The sequence below is a fragment of the Hyla sarda genome, unplaced genomic scaffold, assembly GCF_029499605.1.
Source record: "Hyla sarda isolate aHylSar1 unplaced genomic scaffold, aHylSar1.hap1 scaffold_2053, whole genome shotgun sequence".
NCBI lineage: Eukaryota > Metazoa > Chordata > Amphibia > Anura > Hylidae > Hyla > Hyla sarda.
The window spans coordinates 25,796-40,107 of record NW_026608717.1 but is presented as its reverse complement, the minus strand read 5'-3'; the positions used below and the strand labels follow the sequence as shown (position 1 = coordinate 40,107).

General features: G+C 46.4%; 6 non-coding genes and 1 pseudogene across 6 annotated transcripts; all 7 read left to right on the top strand.

Annotated features, from left to right (window-relative positions):
• Positions 1-491: 491 nt before the first annotated feature.
• LOC130318534 (U2 spliceosomal RNA) lies at positions 492-682 on the top strand. The gene has a single exon (XR_008865042.1). It is a non-coding gene; the product is annotated as a U2 spliceosomal RNA (small nuclear RNA).
• A 2,089-nt stretch (positions 683-2,771) lies between these two features.
• On the top strand, positions 2,772-2,962 carry LOC130318533 (U2 spliceosomal RNA). The gene has a single exon (XR_008865041.1). It is a non-coding gene; the product is annotated as a U2 spliceosomal RNA (small nuclear RNA).
• A 2,083-nt stretch (positions 2,963-5,045) lies between these two features.
• Positions 5,046-5,236, top strand: LOC130318545 (U2 spliceosomal RNA). The gene has a single exon (XR_008865052.1). It is a non-coding gene; the product is annotated as a U2 spliceosomal RNA (small nuclear RNA).
• A 2,083-nt stretch (positions 5,237-7,319) lies between these two features.
• LOC130318549 (U2 spliceosomal RNA) lies at positions 7,320-7,479 on the top strand (annotated as a pseudogene).
• A 692-nt stretch (positions 7,480-8,171) lies between these two features.
• LOC130318547 (U2 spliceosomal RNA) lies at positions 8,172-8,366 on the top strand. Its single transcript, XR_008865053.1, has one exon. It is a non-coding gene; the product is annotated as a U2 spliceosomal RNA (small nuclear RNA).
• A 2,083-nt stretch (positions 8,367-10,449) lies between these two features.
• LOC130318544 (U2 spliceosomal RNA) lies at positions 10,450-10,641 on the top strand. The gene has a single exon (XR_008865051.1). It is a non-coding gene; the product is annotated as a U2 spliceosomal RNA (small nuclear RNA).
• A 2,090-nt stretch (positions 10,642-12,731) lies between these two features.
• On the top strand, positions 12,732-12,922 carry LOC130318532 (U2 spliceosomal RNA). The gene has a single exon (XR_008865040.1). It is a non-coding gene; the product is annotated as a U2 spliceosomal RNA (small nuclear RNA).
• The last annotated feature ends 1,390 nt before the right edge of the window (positions 12,923-14,312 follow it).

Below are 14,312 nucleotides of genomic sequence, written 5' to 3'. Positions count from 1 at the left end.
TCAGCACTGCTCTGCCTGAGCAGAACCATCACCGCCATAGGTTGTCAAATAACCCGGATTTAACCCACACAGGTAAGTCCAATGGGGTGCAGGCATGTCCTCTATGCTTACAGCTTCCCGTGGGTGTTGGTTTGATACCGTTTGGGGACAGCCAAGGAGGCATCTGCAGGCAACAAAGGTAGGTGTGTGCTTGTGTGTGTGTTTCCTATGCAGATCCTAAGCCCAGTGTCACATGCAAGTAGGAGGAGTAAGAAGGGTTCCTGGCAAATCCGGGTTATGGATTGCATTTAAAAAGGCCCCGTGGGAGTGCAATGGGCCCCTGTCTTGCTGCTTAGCAATAATGGTATGGGTTTAGGTTCTGCTGTGTGTACTGGTGGTTGACTGCCCCCCAGCCCAGAGTGTGCATGGAAAATTGTCTGGCAGCCTCCCTGACAGCAAGCAGTGATAGTGCCCATGAAGGGGACCTTGTTGGGCCCGCCCCTTTCACGGTTATCGCTTCTCGGCCTTTTGGCTAAGATCAAGTGTAGTATCTGTTCTTATCAGTTTAATATCTGATACGTCCCCTATCTGGGGACCATATATTAAATGGATTTTTGAGAACGGGGGCCGATTTCGAAGCTTGCTTCCGTCGCCCTATGCATTGACCCGATATGGCAGTATCTTCGGGTACAGTGCACCACCCCCTTACAGGGTTAAAAAGAAAGATTCCTACTTTCATTGCTACCTGCTTGCTGGCTAGCCAGCTAGCCAGCCCTGTGGGCCTTGCTGCTGCTGCTGCTGCTGCTGCAGCCAAAAAACAAAAGGTGGTGCTGCTGCTGCTTCTGCTGCTTCTGCTTGTGTCTGGCCGCTGTTGGAGCGTCCAGGCACAGGACTTCTGCTGCTGCTGACTAAATGGCCTCCTTAATTGGATCATTTGAGTAGCCAGCACACCTGTGCAGGTAGGGCATGACATGATAGGCAGCTGCCTTGATAGCGGGTGGGTGCTGAATGTTCCTAATTGACAAAATAAGATTAATGCTTATGAAGAAATATAAAATCTCATCCCTTCCCCAATATCGCGCCACACCCCTACCCCTTAATTCCCTGGTTGAACTTGATGGACATATGTCTTTTTTCGACCGTACTAACTATGTAACTATGTAACATAACATGGGGGGGTCTCCTGGCTGTTCACACAGGTGTGTCATTGCTGTACATTGACCATGCATTGCTTCTGTGGTATTGCAAAGGCAAAGACAAATGCTTCCAGCCATCCATTGCACTAATGGATTGGTCATCAGCTGGCTGTCTATGTCCCGCATCAATATAGACCAAAGTACAGAGGGTTAGGCTATGCTATAGTGCACCTACCTGATGCATCAGAAGGTGCGAGGCCCTTGCTAAATTCTGTGCACAGACTTTGAGATCTATGCTTTAGACTGTATCTAAACCTGCTCCAACATGGACTGACATTCTGGCCTACTTTCAGCCGATGCGACTTGTCTGTCGCTGAACAGTCGCTTTTTATGTATTCAGCACCTATGTATAATGTTGTAAAAATGCTCTAGAAGCTAAAGTCGCAGAAATGTCACACATATTTGGCCTGCAACTTTCTGTGCGACAAATTCAGACAGGAAAAATCAGTATAAATCCTTAGAAAATTATCCCCCAGTGTCTCCATCTGCTGGCGGTATTGAATAAGCATTGCTGCACTGATGGGGTATGCATTAGACGAAAAAAAAGAAGAAAAAGAAGAATAATACGCCCAGAAAAGAGGCGAAAAGGAGAAAAACGTAAAAAAACGTGAAAAAAAAGTAAGAGGAAGAGAAGGGAAAAAAAGGTGGAAATGGGTTTAAAAGTGATTTCGGCGGAGAAATATATATATATATATATATATATATATATATATATATATATATACGCGCACACACACACATATATATAAACGTATTCTCCGTTGAGATATTGCAGCCGCTGCTGTGTCCAGGCCCAGGAGCCTTAGCACTGTGCTGTGATGTCACTCAATACCACTGACATCACTAGGTGTAAACAACATCTCTCCTTTGCTGTGTATGTGACTATGGAGCTGTTTGGTGATGTCGTCTATTATGGCCTTCATAGAAGCAACAGGAGATTGTTGCATCCATCTAGAACCCTCAGAACTACAGTGCTATGATGTCACTCACTTCCACAGGCCTTGCAGAGTGTAAACAACAACAACCCAGCTTTGTTGTGTATGTAACCATAGGGATTGTGATGTCACCTAGAACCTTCACAGCAGCGACAGCTTTATGAGGAGCATCAGCACTGCTCTGCCTGAGCAGAACCATCACCGCCATAGGTTGTCAAATAACCCGGATTTAACCCACACAGGTAAGTCCAATGGGGTGCAGGCATGTCCTCTATGCTTACAGCTTCCCGTGGGTGTTGGTTTGATACCGTTTGGGGACAGCCAAGGAGGCATCTGCAGGCAACAAAGGTAGGTGTGTGCTTGTGTGTGTGTTTCCTATGCAGATCCTAAGCCCAGTGTCACATGCAAGTAGGAGGAGTAAGAAGGGTTCCTGGCAAATCCGGGTTATGGATTGCATTTAAAAAGGCCCCGTGGGAGTGCAATGGGCCCCTGTCTTGCTGCTTAGCAATAATGGTATGGGTTTAGGTTCTGCTGTGTGTACTGGTGGTTGACTGCCCCCCAGCCCAGAGTGTGCATGGAAAATTGTCTGGCAGCCTCCCTGACAGCAAGCAGTGATAGTGCCCATGAAGGGGACCTTGTTGGGCCCGCCCCTTTCACGGTTATCGCTTCTCGGCCTTTTGGCTAAGATCAAGTGTAGTATCTGTTCTTATCAGTTTAATATCTGATACGTCCCCTATCTGGGGACCATATATTAAATGGATTTTTGAGAACGGGGGCCGATTTCGAAGCTTGCTTCCGTCGCCCTATGCATTGACCCGATATGGCAGTATCTTCGGGTACAGTGCACCACCCCCTTACAGGGTTAAAAAGAAAGATTCCTACTTTCATTGCTACCTGCTTGCTGGCTAGCCAGCTAGCCAGCCCTGTGGGCCTTGCTGCTGCTGCTGCTGCTGCTGCAGCCAAAAAACAAAAGGTGGTGCTGCTGCTGCTTCTGCTGCTTCTGCTTGTGTCTGGCCGCTGTTGGAGCGTCCAGGCACAGGACTTCTGCTGCTGCTGACTAAATGGCCTCCTTAATTGGATCATTTGAGTAGCCAGCACACCTGTGCAGGTAGGGCATGACATGATAGGCAGCTGCCTTGATAGCGGGTGGGTGCTGAATGTTCCTAATTGACAAAATAAGATTAATGCTTATGAAGAAATATAAAATCTCATCCCTTCCCCAATATCGCGCCACACCCCTACCCCTTAATTCCCTGGTTGAACTTGATGGACATATGTCTTTTTTCGACCGTACTAACTATGTAACTATGTAACATAACATGGGGGGGTCTCCTGGCTGTTCACACAGGTGTGTCATTGCTGTACATTGACCATGCATTGCTTCTGTGGTATTGCAAAGGCAAAGACAAATGCTTCCAGCCATCCATTGCACTAATGGATTGGTCATCAGCTGGCTGTCTATGTCCCGCATCAATATAGACCAAAGTACAGAGGGTTAGGCTATGCTATAGTGCACCTACCTGATGCATCAGAAGGTGCGAGGCCCTTGCTAAATTCTGTGCACAGACTTTGAGATCTATGCTTTAGACTGTATCTAAACCTGCTCCAACATGGACTGACATTCTGGCCTACTTTCAGCCGATGCGACTTGTCTGTCGCTGAACAGTCGCTTTTTATGTATTCAGCACCTATGTATAATGTTGTAAAAATGCTCTAGAAGCTAAAGTCGCAGAAATGTCACACATATTTGGCCTGCAACTTTCTGTGCGACAAATTCAGACAGGAAAAATCAGTATAAATCCTTAGAAAATTATCCCCCAGTGTCTCCATCTGCTGGCGGTATTGAATAAGCATTGCTGCACTGATGGGGTATGCATTAGACGAAAAAAAAGAAGAAAAAGAAGAATAATACGCCCAGAAAAGAGGCGAAAAGGAGAAAAACGTAAAAAAACGTGAAAAAAAAGTAAGAGGAAGAGAAGGGAAAAAAAGGTGGAAATGGGTTTAAAAGTGATTTCGGCGGAGAAATATATATATATATATATATATATATATATATATATATACGCGCACACACACACATATATATAAACGTATTCTCCGTTGAGATATTGCAGCCGCTGCTGTGTCCAGGCCCAGGAGCCTTAGCACTGTGCTGTGATGTCACTCAATACCACTGACATCACTAGGTGTAAACAACATCTCTCCTTTGCTGTGTATGTGACTATGGAGCTGTTTGGTGATGTCGTCTATTATGGCCTTCATAGAAGCAACAGGAGATTGTTGCATCCATCTAGAACCCTCAGAACTACAGTGCTATGATGTCACTCACTTCCACAGGCCTTGCAGAGTGTAAACAACAACAACCCAGCTTTGTTGTGTATGTAACCATAGGGATTGTGATGTCACCTAGAACCTTCACAGCAGCGACAGCTTTATGAGGAGCATCAGCACTGCTCTGCCTGAGCAGAACCATCACCGCCATAGGTTGTCAAATAACCCGGATTTAACCCACACAGGTAAGTCCAATGGGGTGCAGGCATGTCCTCTATGCTTACAGCTTCCCGTGGGTGTTGGTTTGATACCGTTTGGGGACAGCCAAGGAGGCATCTGCAGGCAACAAAGGTAGGTGTGTGCTTGTGTGTGTGTTTCCTATGCAGATCCTAAGCCCAGTGTCACATGCAAGTAGGAGGAGTAAGAAGGGTTCCTGGCAAATCCGGGTTATGGATTGCATTTAAAAAGGCCCCGTGGGAGTGCAATGGGCCCCTGTCTTGCTGCTTAGCAATAATGGTATGGGTTTAGGTTCTGCTGTGTGTACTGGTGGTTGACTGCCCCCCAGCCCAGAGTGTGCATGGAAAATTGTCTGGCAGCCTCCCTGACAGCAAGCAGTGATAGTGCCCATGAAGGGGACCTTGTTGGGCCCGCCCCTTTCACGGTTATCGCTTCTCGGCCTTTTGGCTAAGATCAAGTGTAGTATCTGTTCTTATCAGTTTAATATCTGATACGTCACCTATCTGGGGACCATATATTAAATGGATTTTTGAGAACGGGGGCCGATTTCGAAGCTTGCTTCCGTCGCCCTATGCATTGACCCGATATGGCAGTATCTTCGGGTACAGTGCACCACCCCCTTACAGGGTTAAAAAGAAAGATTCCTACTTTCATTGCTACCTGCTTGCTGGCTAGCCAGCTAGCCAGCCCTGTGGGCCTTGCTGCTGCTGCTGCTGCTGCTGCAGCCAAAAAACAAAAGGTGGTGCTGCTGCTGCTGCTTCTGCTTGTGTCTGGCCGCTGTTGGAGCGTCCAGGCACAGGACTTCTGCTGCTGCTGACTAAATGGCCTCCTTAATTGGATCATTTGAGTAGCCAGCACACCTGTGCAGGTAGGGCATGACATGATAGGCAGCTGCCTTGATAGCGGGTGGGTGCTGAATGTTCCTAATTGACAAAATAAGATTAATGCTTATGAAGAAATATAAAATCTCATCCCTTCCCCAATATCGCGCCACACCCCTACCCCTTAATTCCCTGGTTGAACTTGATGGACATATGTCTTTTTTCGACCGTACTAACTATGTAACTATGTAACATAACATGGGGGGGTCTCCTGGCTGTTCACACAGGTGTGTCATTGCTGTACATTGACCATGCATTGCTTCTGTGGTATTGCAAAGGCAAAGACAAATGCTTCCAGCCATCCATTGCACTAATGGATTGGTCATCAGCTGGCTGTCTATGTCCCGCATCAATATAGACCAAAGTACAGAGGGTTAGGCTATGCTATAGTGCACCTACCTGATGCATCAGAAGGTGCGAGGCCCTTGCTAAATTCTGTGCACAGACTTTGAGATCTATGCTTTAGACTGTATCTAAACCTGCTCCAACATGGACTGACATTCTGGCCTACTTTCAGCCGATGCGACTTGTCTGTCGCTGAACAGTCGCTTTTTATGTATTCAGCACCTATGTATAATGTTGTAAAAATGCTCTAGAAGCTAAAGTCGCAGAAATGTCACACATATTTGGCCTGCAACTTTCTGTGCGACAAATTCAGACAGGAAAAATCAGTATAAATCCTTAGAAAATTATCCCCCAGTGTCTCCATCTGCTGGCGGTATTGAATAAGCATTGCTGCACTGATGGGGTATGCATTAGACGAAAAAAAAGAAGAAAAAGAAGAATAATACGCCCAGAAAAGAGGCGAAAAGGAGAAAAACGTAAAAAAACGTGAAAAAAAAGTAAGAGGAAGAGAAGGGAAAAAAAGGTGGAAATGGGTTTAAAAGTGATTTCGGCGGAGAAATATATATATATATATATATATATATATATATATATATATATATACGCGCACACACACACATATATATAAACGTATTCTCCGTTGAGATATTGCAGCCGCTGCTGTGTCCAGGCCCAGGAGCCTTAGCACTGTGCTGTGATGTCACTCAATACCACTGACATCACTAGGTGTAAACAACATCTCTCCTTTGCTGTGTATGTGACTATGGAGCTGTTTGGTGATGTCGTCTATTATGGCCTTCATAGAAGCAACAGGAGATTGTTGCATCCATCTAGAACCCTCAGAACTACAGTGCTATGATGTCACTCACTTCCACAGGCCTTGCAGAGTGTAAACAACAACAACCCAGCTTTGTTGTGTATGTAACCATAGGGATTGTGATGTCACCTAGAACCTTCACAGCAGCGACAGCTTTATGAGGAGCATCAGCACTGCTCTGCCTGAGCAGAACCATCACCGCCATAGGTTGTCAAATAACCCGGATTTAACCCACACAGGTAAGTCCAATGGGGTGCAGGCATGTCCTCTATGCTTACAGCTTCCCGTGGGTGTTGGTTTGATACCGTTTGGGGACAGCCAAGGAGGCATCTGCAGGCAACAAAGGTAGGTGTGTGCTTGTGTGTGTGTTTCCTATGCAGATCCTAAGCCCAGTGTCACATGCAAGTAGGAGGAGTAAGAAGGGTTCCTGGCAAATCCGGGTTATGGATTGCATTTAAAAAGGCCCCGTGGGAGTGCAATGGGCCCCTGTCTTGCTGCTTAGCAATAATGGTATGGGTTTAGGTTCTGCTGTGTGTACTGGTGGTTGACTGCCCCCCAGCCCAGAGTGTGCATGGAAAATTGTCTGGCAGCCTCCCTGACAGCAAGCAGTGATAGTGCCCATGAAGGGGACCTTGTTGGGCCCGCCCCTTTCACGGTTATCGCTTCTCGGCCTTTTGGCTAAGATCAAGTGTAGTATCTGTTCTTATCAGTTTTCATGCTGGTGGGGATGGGTGCTGCATGGAGGATGCAGGTGTACCAGGGCTTTCCGGGGCTGGTTCTGAGGAATCAGCTCGACGGCTGCCCCGATGTGACCTGTTCCCTCCGGGTCTCGCCATGAGGCTGAGAGGGTCTAGAGCCGAGGTACTTTTGTGCCTCGGGGAGTGGTGACCCCGAGGTGCCGAAACTCACTGGGAGAATAGGCTCACTGAGTTGAAGCACGGGCACCATAATCTCTTCACCTTGTGGCACTCACCTCTTGATTCCCGGCCTTCTGGCTAGGATCAGAGAAATTTTTATAGATCCGGCCGGATGTCCGGGCAGTATATCTGCACACATTCACTTATTTATTTATTTTTTGTCTCACTGTGTCACTTTTTGCGTGTTGTGTGTTCACAGGATTTGTCAGGATGCGGTAGCCCTTCTGGGTGTCCCTCCTGGCGGTCTAGGGGAGGTGTGTGTGGCCATTAGGTTCCGCACCTCCCTGCAAACACCCCGGGTACTCCTGCTTCGCAGGGTACCTACCGTAATCGGCTCTGCGGGCAGATACCTTGGCTAACGCCAAGGGGGATGCCGGGAGCATTTGTGGTCTCCTAGTAGCTTCGGCGAAAAGGGACATCGAACCTGGAACCTCGCAGGTACCTCTTGGTCCGGAGGCGAAGGGTAAGGTTTGTTGGGGGGCCTCTCTCCTATCGGAGAAGGGCTTGCGATAGACCGCATCCTTTGTGCACGTTTTTTTAGTGTAACACGTTTGCACTTTTTCTTGCACTTTGGGTGAATCGAAAGCACGTTCCTCGGCTTTAGATAAAAAAAAAAAAAAAAAAAAAAAAAAAAATCTGTTCTTATCAGTTTAATATCTGATACGTCCCCTATCTGGGGACCATATATTAAATGGATTTTTGAGAACGGGGGCCGATTTCGAAGCTTGCTTCCGTCGCCCTATGCATTGACCCGATATGGCAGTATCTTCGGGTACAGTGCACCACCCCCTTACAGGGTTAAAAAGAAAGATTCCTACTTTCATTGCTACCTGCTTGCTGGCTAGCCAGCTAGCCAGCCCTGTGGGCCTTGCTGCTGCTGCTGCTGCTGCTGCAGCCAAAAAACAAAAGGTGGTGCTGCTGCTGCTTCTGCTGCTTCTGCTTGTGTCTGGCCGCTGTTGGAGCGTCCAGGCACAGGACTTCTGCTGCTGCTGACTAAATGGCCTCCTTAATTGGATCATTTGAGTAGCCAGCACACCTGTGCAGGTAGGGCATGACATGATAGGCAGCTGCCTTGATAGCGGGTGGGTGCTGAATGTTCCTAATTGACAAAATAAGATTAATGCTTATGAAGAAATATAAAATCTCATCCCTTCCCCAATATCGCGCCACACCCCTACCCCTTAATTCCCTGGTTGAACTTGATGGACATATGTCTTTTTTCGACCGTACTAACTATGTAACTATGTAACATAACATGGGGGGGTCTCCTGGCTGTTCACACAGGTGTGTCATTGCTGTACATTGACCATGCATTGCTTCTGTGGTATTGCAAAGGCAAAGACAAATGCTTCCAGCCATCCATTGCACTAATGGATTGGTCATCAGCTGGCTGTCTATGTCCCGCATCAATATAGACCAAAGTACAGAGGGTTAGGCTATGCTATAGTGCACCTACCTGATGCATCAGAAGGTGCGAGGCCCTTGCTAAATTCTGTGCACAGACTTTGAGATCTATGCTTTAGACTGTATCTAAACCTGCTCCAACATGGACTGACATTCTGGCCTACTTTCAGCCGATGCGACTTGTCTGTCGCTGAACAGTCGCTTTTTATGTATTCAGCACCTATGTATAATGTTGTAAAAATGCTCTAGAAGCTAAAGTCGCAGAAATGTCACACATATTTGGCCTGCAACTTTCTGTGCGACAAATTCAGACAGGAAAAATCAGTATAAATCCTTAGAAAATTATCCCCCAGTGTCTCCATCTGCTGGCGGTATTGAATAAGCATTGCTGCACTGATGGGGTATGCATTAGACGAAAAAAAAGAAGAAAAAGAAGAATAATACGCCCAGAAAAGAGGCGAAAAGGAGAAAAACGTAAAAAAACGTGAAAAAAAAGTAAGAGGAAGAGAAGGGAAAAAAAGGTGGAAATGGGTTTAAAAGTGATTTCGGCGGAGAAATATATATATATATATATATATATATATATATATATATATATATACGCGCACACACACACATATATATAAACGTATTCTCCGTTGAGATATTGCAGCCGCTGCTGTGTCCAGGCCCAGGAGCCTTAGCACTGTGCTGTGATGTCACTCAATACCACTGACATCACTAGGTGTAAACAACATCTCTCCTTTGCTGTGTATGTGACTATGGAGCTGTTTGGTGATGTCGTCTATTATGGCCTTCATAGAAGCAACAGGAGATTGTTGCATCCATCTAGAACCCTCAGAACTACAGTGCTATGATGTCACTCACTTCCACAGGCCTTGCAGAGTGTAAACAACAACAACCCAGCTTTGTTGTGTATGTAACCATAGGGATTGTGATGTCACCTAGAACCTTCACAGCAGCGATGAGGAGCATCAGCACTGCTCTGCCTGAGCAGAACCATCACCGCCATAGGTTGTCAAATAACCCGGATTTAACCCACACAGGTAAGTCCAATGGGGTGCAGGCATGTCCTCTATGCTTACAGCTTCCCGTGGGTGTTGGTTTGATACCGTTTGGGGACAGCCAAGGAGGCATCTGCAGGCAACAAAGGTAGGTGTGTGCTTGTGTGTGTGTTTCCTATGCAGATCCTAAGCCCAGTGTCACATGCAAGTAGGAGGAGTAAGAAGGGTTCCTGGCAAATCCGGGTTATGGATTGCATTTAAAAAGGCCCCGTGGGAGTGCAATGGGCCCCTGTCCTTGCTGCTTAGCAATAATGGTATGGGTTTAGGTTCTGCTGTGTGTACTGGTGGTTGACTGCCCCCCCAGCCCAGAGTGTGCATGGAAAATTGTCTGGCAGCCTCCCTGACAGCAAGCAGTGATAGTGCCCATGAAGGGGACCTTGTTGGGCCCGCCCCTTTCACGGTTATCGCTTCTCGGCCTTTTGGCTAAGATCAAGTGTAGTATCTGTTCTTATCAGTTTAATATCTGATACGTCCCCTATCTGGGGACCATATATTAAATGGATTTTTGAGAACGGGGGCCGATTTCGAAGCTTGCTTTCCGTCGCCCTATGCATTGACCCGATATGGCAGTATCTTCGGGTACAGTGCACCACCCCCCTTACAGGGTTAAAAAAGAAGATTCCTACTTTCATTGCTACCTGCTTGCTGGCTAGCCAGCTAGCCAGCCCTGTGGGCCTTGCTGCTGCTGCTGCTGCTGCTGCAGCCAAAAAACAAAAGGTGGTGCTGCTGGCTGCTTCTGCTGCTTCTGCTTGTGTCTGGCCGCTGTTGGAGCGTCCAGGCACAGGACTTCTGCTGCTGCTGACTAAATGGCCTCCTTAATTGGATCATTTGAGTAGCCAGCACACCTGTGCAGGTAGGGCATGACATGATAGGCAGCTGCCTTGATAGCGGGTGGGTGCTGAATGTTCCTAATTGACAAAATAAGATTAATGCTTATGAAGAAATATAAAATCTCATCCCTTCCCCAATATCGCGCCACACCCCTACCCCTTAATTCCCTGGTTGAACTTGATGGACATATGTCTTTTTTCGACCGTACTAACTATGTAACTATGTAACATAACATGGGGGGGTCTCCTGGCTGTTCACACAGGTGTGTCATTGCTGTACATTGACCATGCATTGCTTCTGTGGTATTGCAAAGGCAAAGACAAATGCTTCCAGCCATCCATTGCACTAATGGATTGGTCATCAGCTGGCTGTCTATGTCCCGCATCAATATAGACCAAAGTACAGAGGGTTAGGCTATGCTATAGTGCACCTACCTGATGCATCAGAAGGTGCGAGGCCCTTGCTAAATTCTGTGCACAGACTTTGAGATCTATGCTTTAGACTGTATCTAAACCTGCTCCAACATGGACTGACATTCTGGCCTACTTTCAGCCGATGCGACTTGTCTGTCGCTGAACAGTCGCTTTTTATGTATTCAGCACCTATGTATAATGTTGTAAAAATGCTCTAGAAGCTAAAGTCGCAGAAATGTCACACATATTTGGCCTGCAACTTTCTGTGCGACAAATTCAGACAGGAAAAATCAGTATAAATCCTTAGAAAATTATCCCCCAGTGTCTCCATCTGCTGGCGGTATTGAATAAGCATTGCTGCACTGATGGGGTATGCATTAGACGAAAAAAAAGAAGAAAAAGAAGAATAATACGCCCAGAAAAGAGGCGAAAAGGAGAAAAACGTAAAAAAACGTGAAAAAAAAGTAAGAGGAAGAGAAGGGAAAAAAAAGGTGGAAATGGGTTTAAAAGTGATTTCGGCGGAGAAATATATATATATATATATATATATATATATATATATATATATACGCGCACACACACACATATATATAAACGTATTCTCCGTTGAGATATTGCAGCCGCTGCTGTGTCCAGGCCCAGGAGCCTTAGCACTGTGCTGTGATGTCACTCAATACCACTGACATCACTAGGTGTAAACAACATCTCTCCTTTGCTGTGTATGTGACTATGGAGCTGTTTGGTGATGTCGTCTATTATGGCCTTCATAGAAGCAACAGGAGATTGTTGCATCCATCTAGAACCCTCAGAACTACAGTGCTATGATGTCACTCACTTCCACAGGCCTTGCAGAGTGTAAACAACAACAACCCAGCTTTGTTGTGTATGTAACCATAGGGATTGTGATGTCACCTAGAACCTTCACAGCAGCGACAGCTTTATGAGGAGCATCAGCACTGCTCTGCCTGAGCAGAACCATCACCGCCATAGGTTGTCAAATAACCCGGATTTAACCCACACAGGTAAGTCCAATGGGGTGCAGGCATGTCCTCTATGCTTACAGCTTCCCGTGGGTGTTGGTTTGATACCGTTTGGGGACAGCCAAGGAGGCATCTGCAGGCAACAAAGGTAGGTGTGTGCTTGTGTGTGTGTTTCCTATGCAGATCCTAAGCCCAGTGTCACATGCAAGTAGGAGGAGTAAGAAGGGTTCCTGGCAAATCCGGGTTATGGATTGCATTTAAAAAGGCCCCGTGGGAGTGCAATGGGCCCCTGTCTTGCTGCTTAGCAATAATGGTATGGGTTTAGGTTCTGCTGTGTGTACTGGTGGTTGACTGCCCCCCAGCCCAGAGTGTGCATGGAAAATTGTCTGGCAGCCTCCCTGACAGCAAGCAGTGATAGTGCCCATGAAGGGGACCTTGTTGGGCCCGCCCCTTTCACGGTTATCGCTTCTCGGCCTTTTGGCTAAGATCAAGTGTAGTATCTGTTCTTATCAGTTTAATATCTGATACGTCCCCTATCTGGGGACCATATATTAAATGGATTTTTGAGAACGGGGGCCGATTTCGAAGCTTGCTTCCGTCGCCCTATGCATTGACCCGATATGGCAGTATCTTCGGGTACAGTGCACCACCCCCTTACAGGGTTAAAAAGAAAGATTCCTACTTTCATTGCTACCTGCTTGCTGGCTAGCCAGCTAGCCAGCCCTGTGGGCCTTGCTGCTGCTGCTGCTGCTGCTGCAGCCAAAAAACAAAAGGTGGTGCTGCTGCTGCTTCTGCTGCTTCTGCTTGTGTCTGGCCGCTGTTGGAGCGTCCAGGCACAGGACTTCTGCTGCTGCTGACTAAATGGCCTCCTTAATTGGATCATTTGAGTAGCCAGCACACCTGTGCAGGTAGGGCATGACATGATAGGCAGCTGCCTTGATAGCGGGTGGGTGCTGAATGTTCCTAATTGACAAAATAAGATTAATGCTTATGAAGAAATATAAAATCTCATCCCTTCCCCAATATCGCGCCACACCCCTACCCCTTAATTCCCTGGTTGAACTTGATGGACATATGTCTTTTTTCGACCGTACTAACTATGTAACTATGTAACATAACATGGGGGGGTCTCCTGGCTGTTCACACAGGTGTGTCATTGCTGTACATTGACCATGCATTGCTTCTGTGGTATTGCAAAGGCAAAGACAAATGCTTCCAGCCATCCATTGCACTAATGGATTGGTCATCAGCTGGCTGTCTATGTCCCGCATCAATATAGACCAAAGTACAGAGGGTTAGGCTATGCTATAGTGCACCTACCTGATGCATCAGAAGGTGCGAGGCCCTTGCTAAATTCTGTGCACAGACTTTGAGATCTATGCTTTAGACTGTATCTAAACCTGCTCCAACATGGACTGACATTCTGGCCTACTTTCAGCCGATGCGACTTGTCTGTCGCTGAACAGTCGCTTTTTATGTATTCAGCACCTATGTATAATGTTGTAAAAATGCTCTAGAAGCTAAAGTCGCAGAAATGTCACACATATTTGGCCTGCAACTTTCTGTGCGACAAATTCAGACAGGAAAAATCAGTATAAATCCTTAGAAAATTATCCCCCAGTGTCTCCATCTGCTGGCGGTATTGAATAAGCATTGCTGCACTGATGGGGTATGCATTAGACGAAAAAAAAAGAAGAAAAAGAAGAATAATACGCCCAGAAAAGAGGCGAAAAGGAGAAAAACGTAAAAAAACGTGAAAAAAAAGTAAGAGGAAGAGAAGGGAAAAAAAGGTGGAAATGGGTTTAAAAGTGATTTCGGCGGAGAAATATATATATATATATATATATATATATATATATATATATATATATATATATACGCGCACACACACACATATATATAAACGTATTCTCCGTTGAGATATTGCAGCCGCTGCTGTGTCCAGGCCCAGGAGCCTTAGCACTGTGCTGTGATGTCACTCAATACCACTGACATCACTAGGTGTAAACAACATCTCTCCTTTGCTGTGTATGTGACTATGG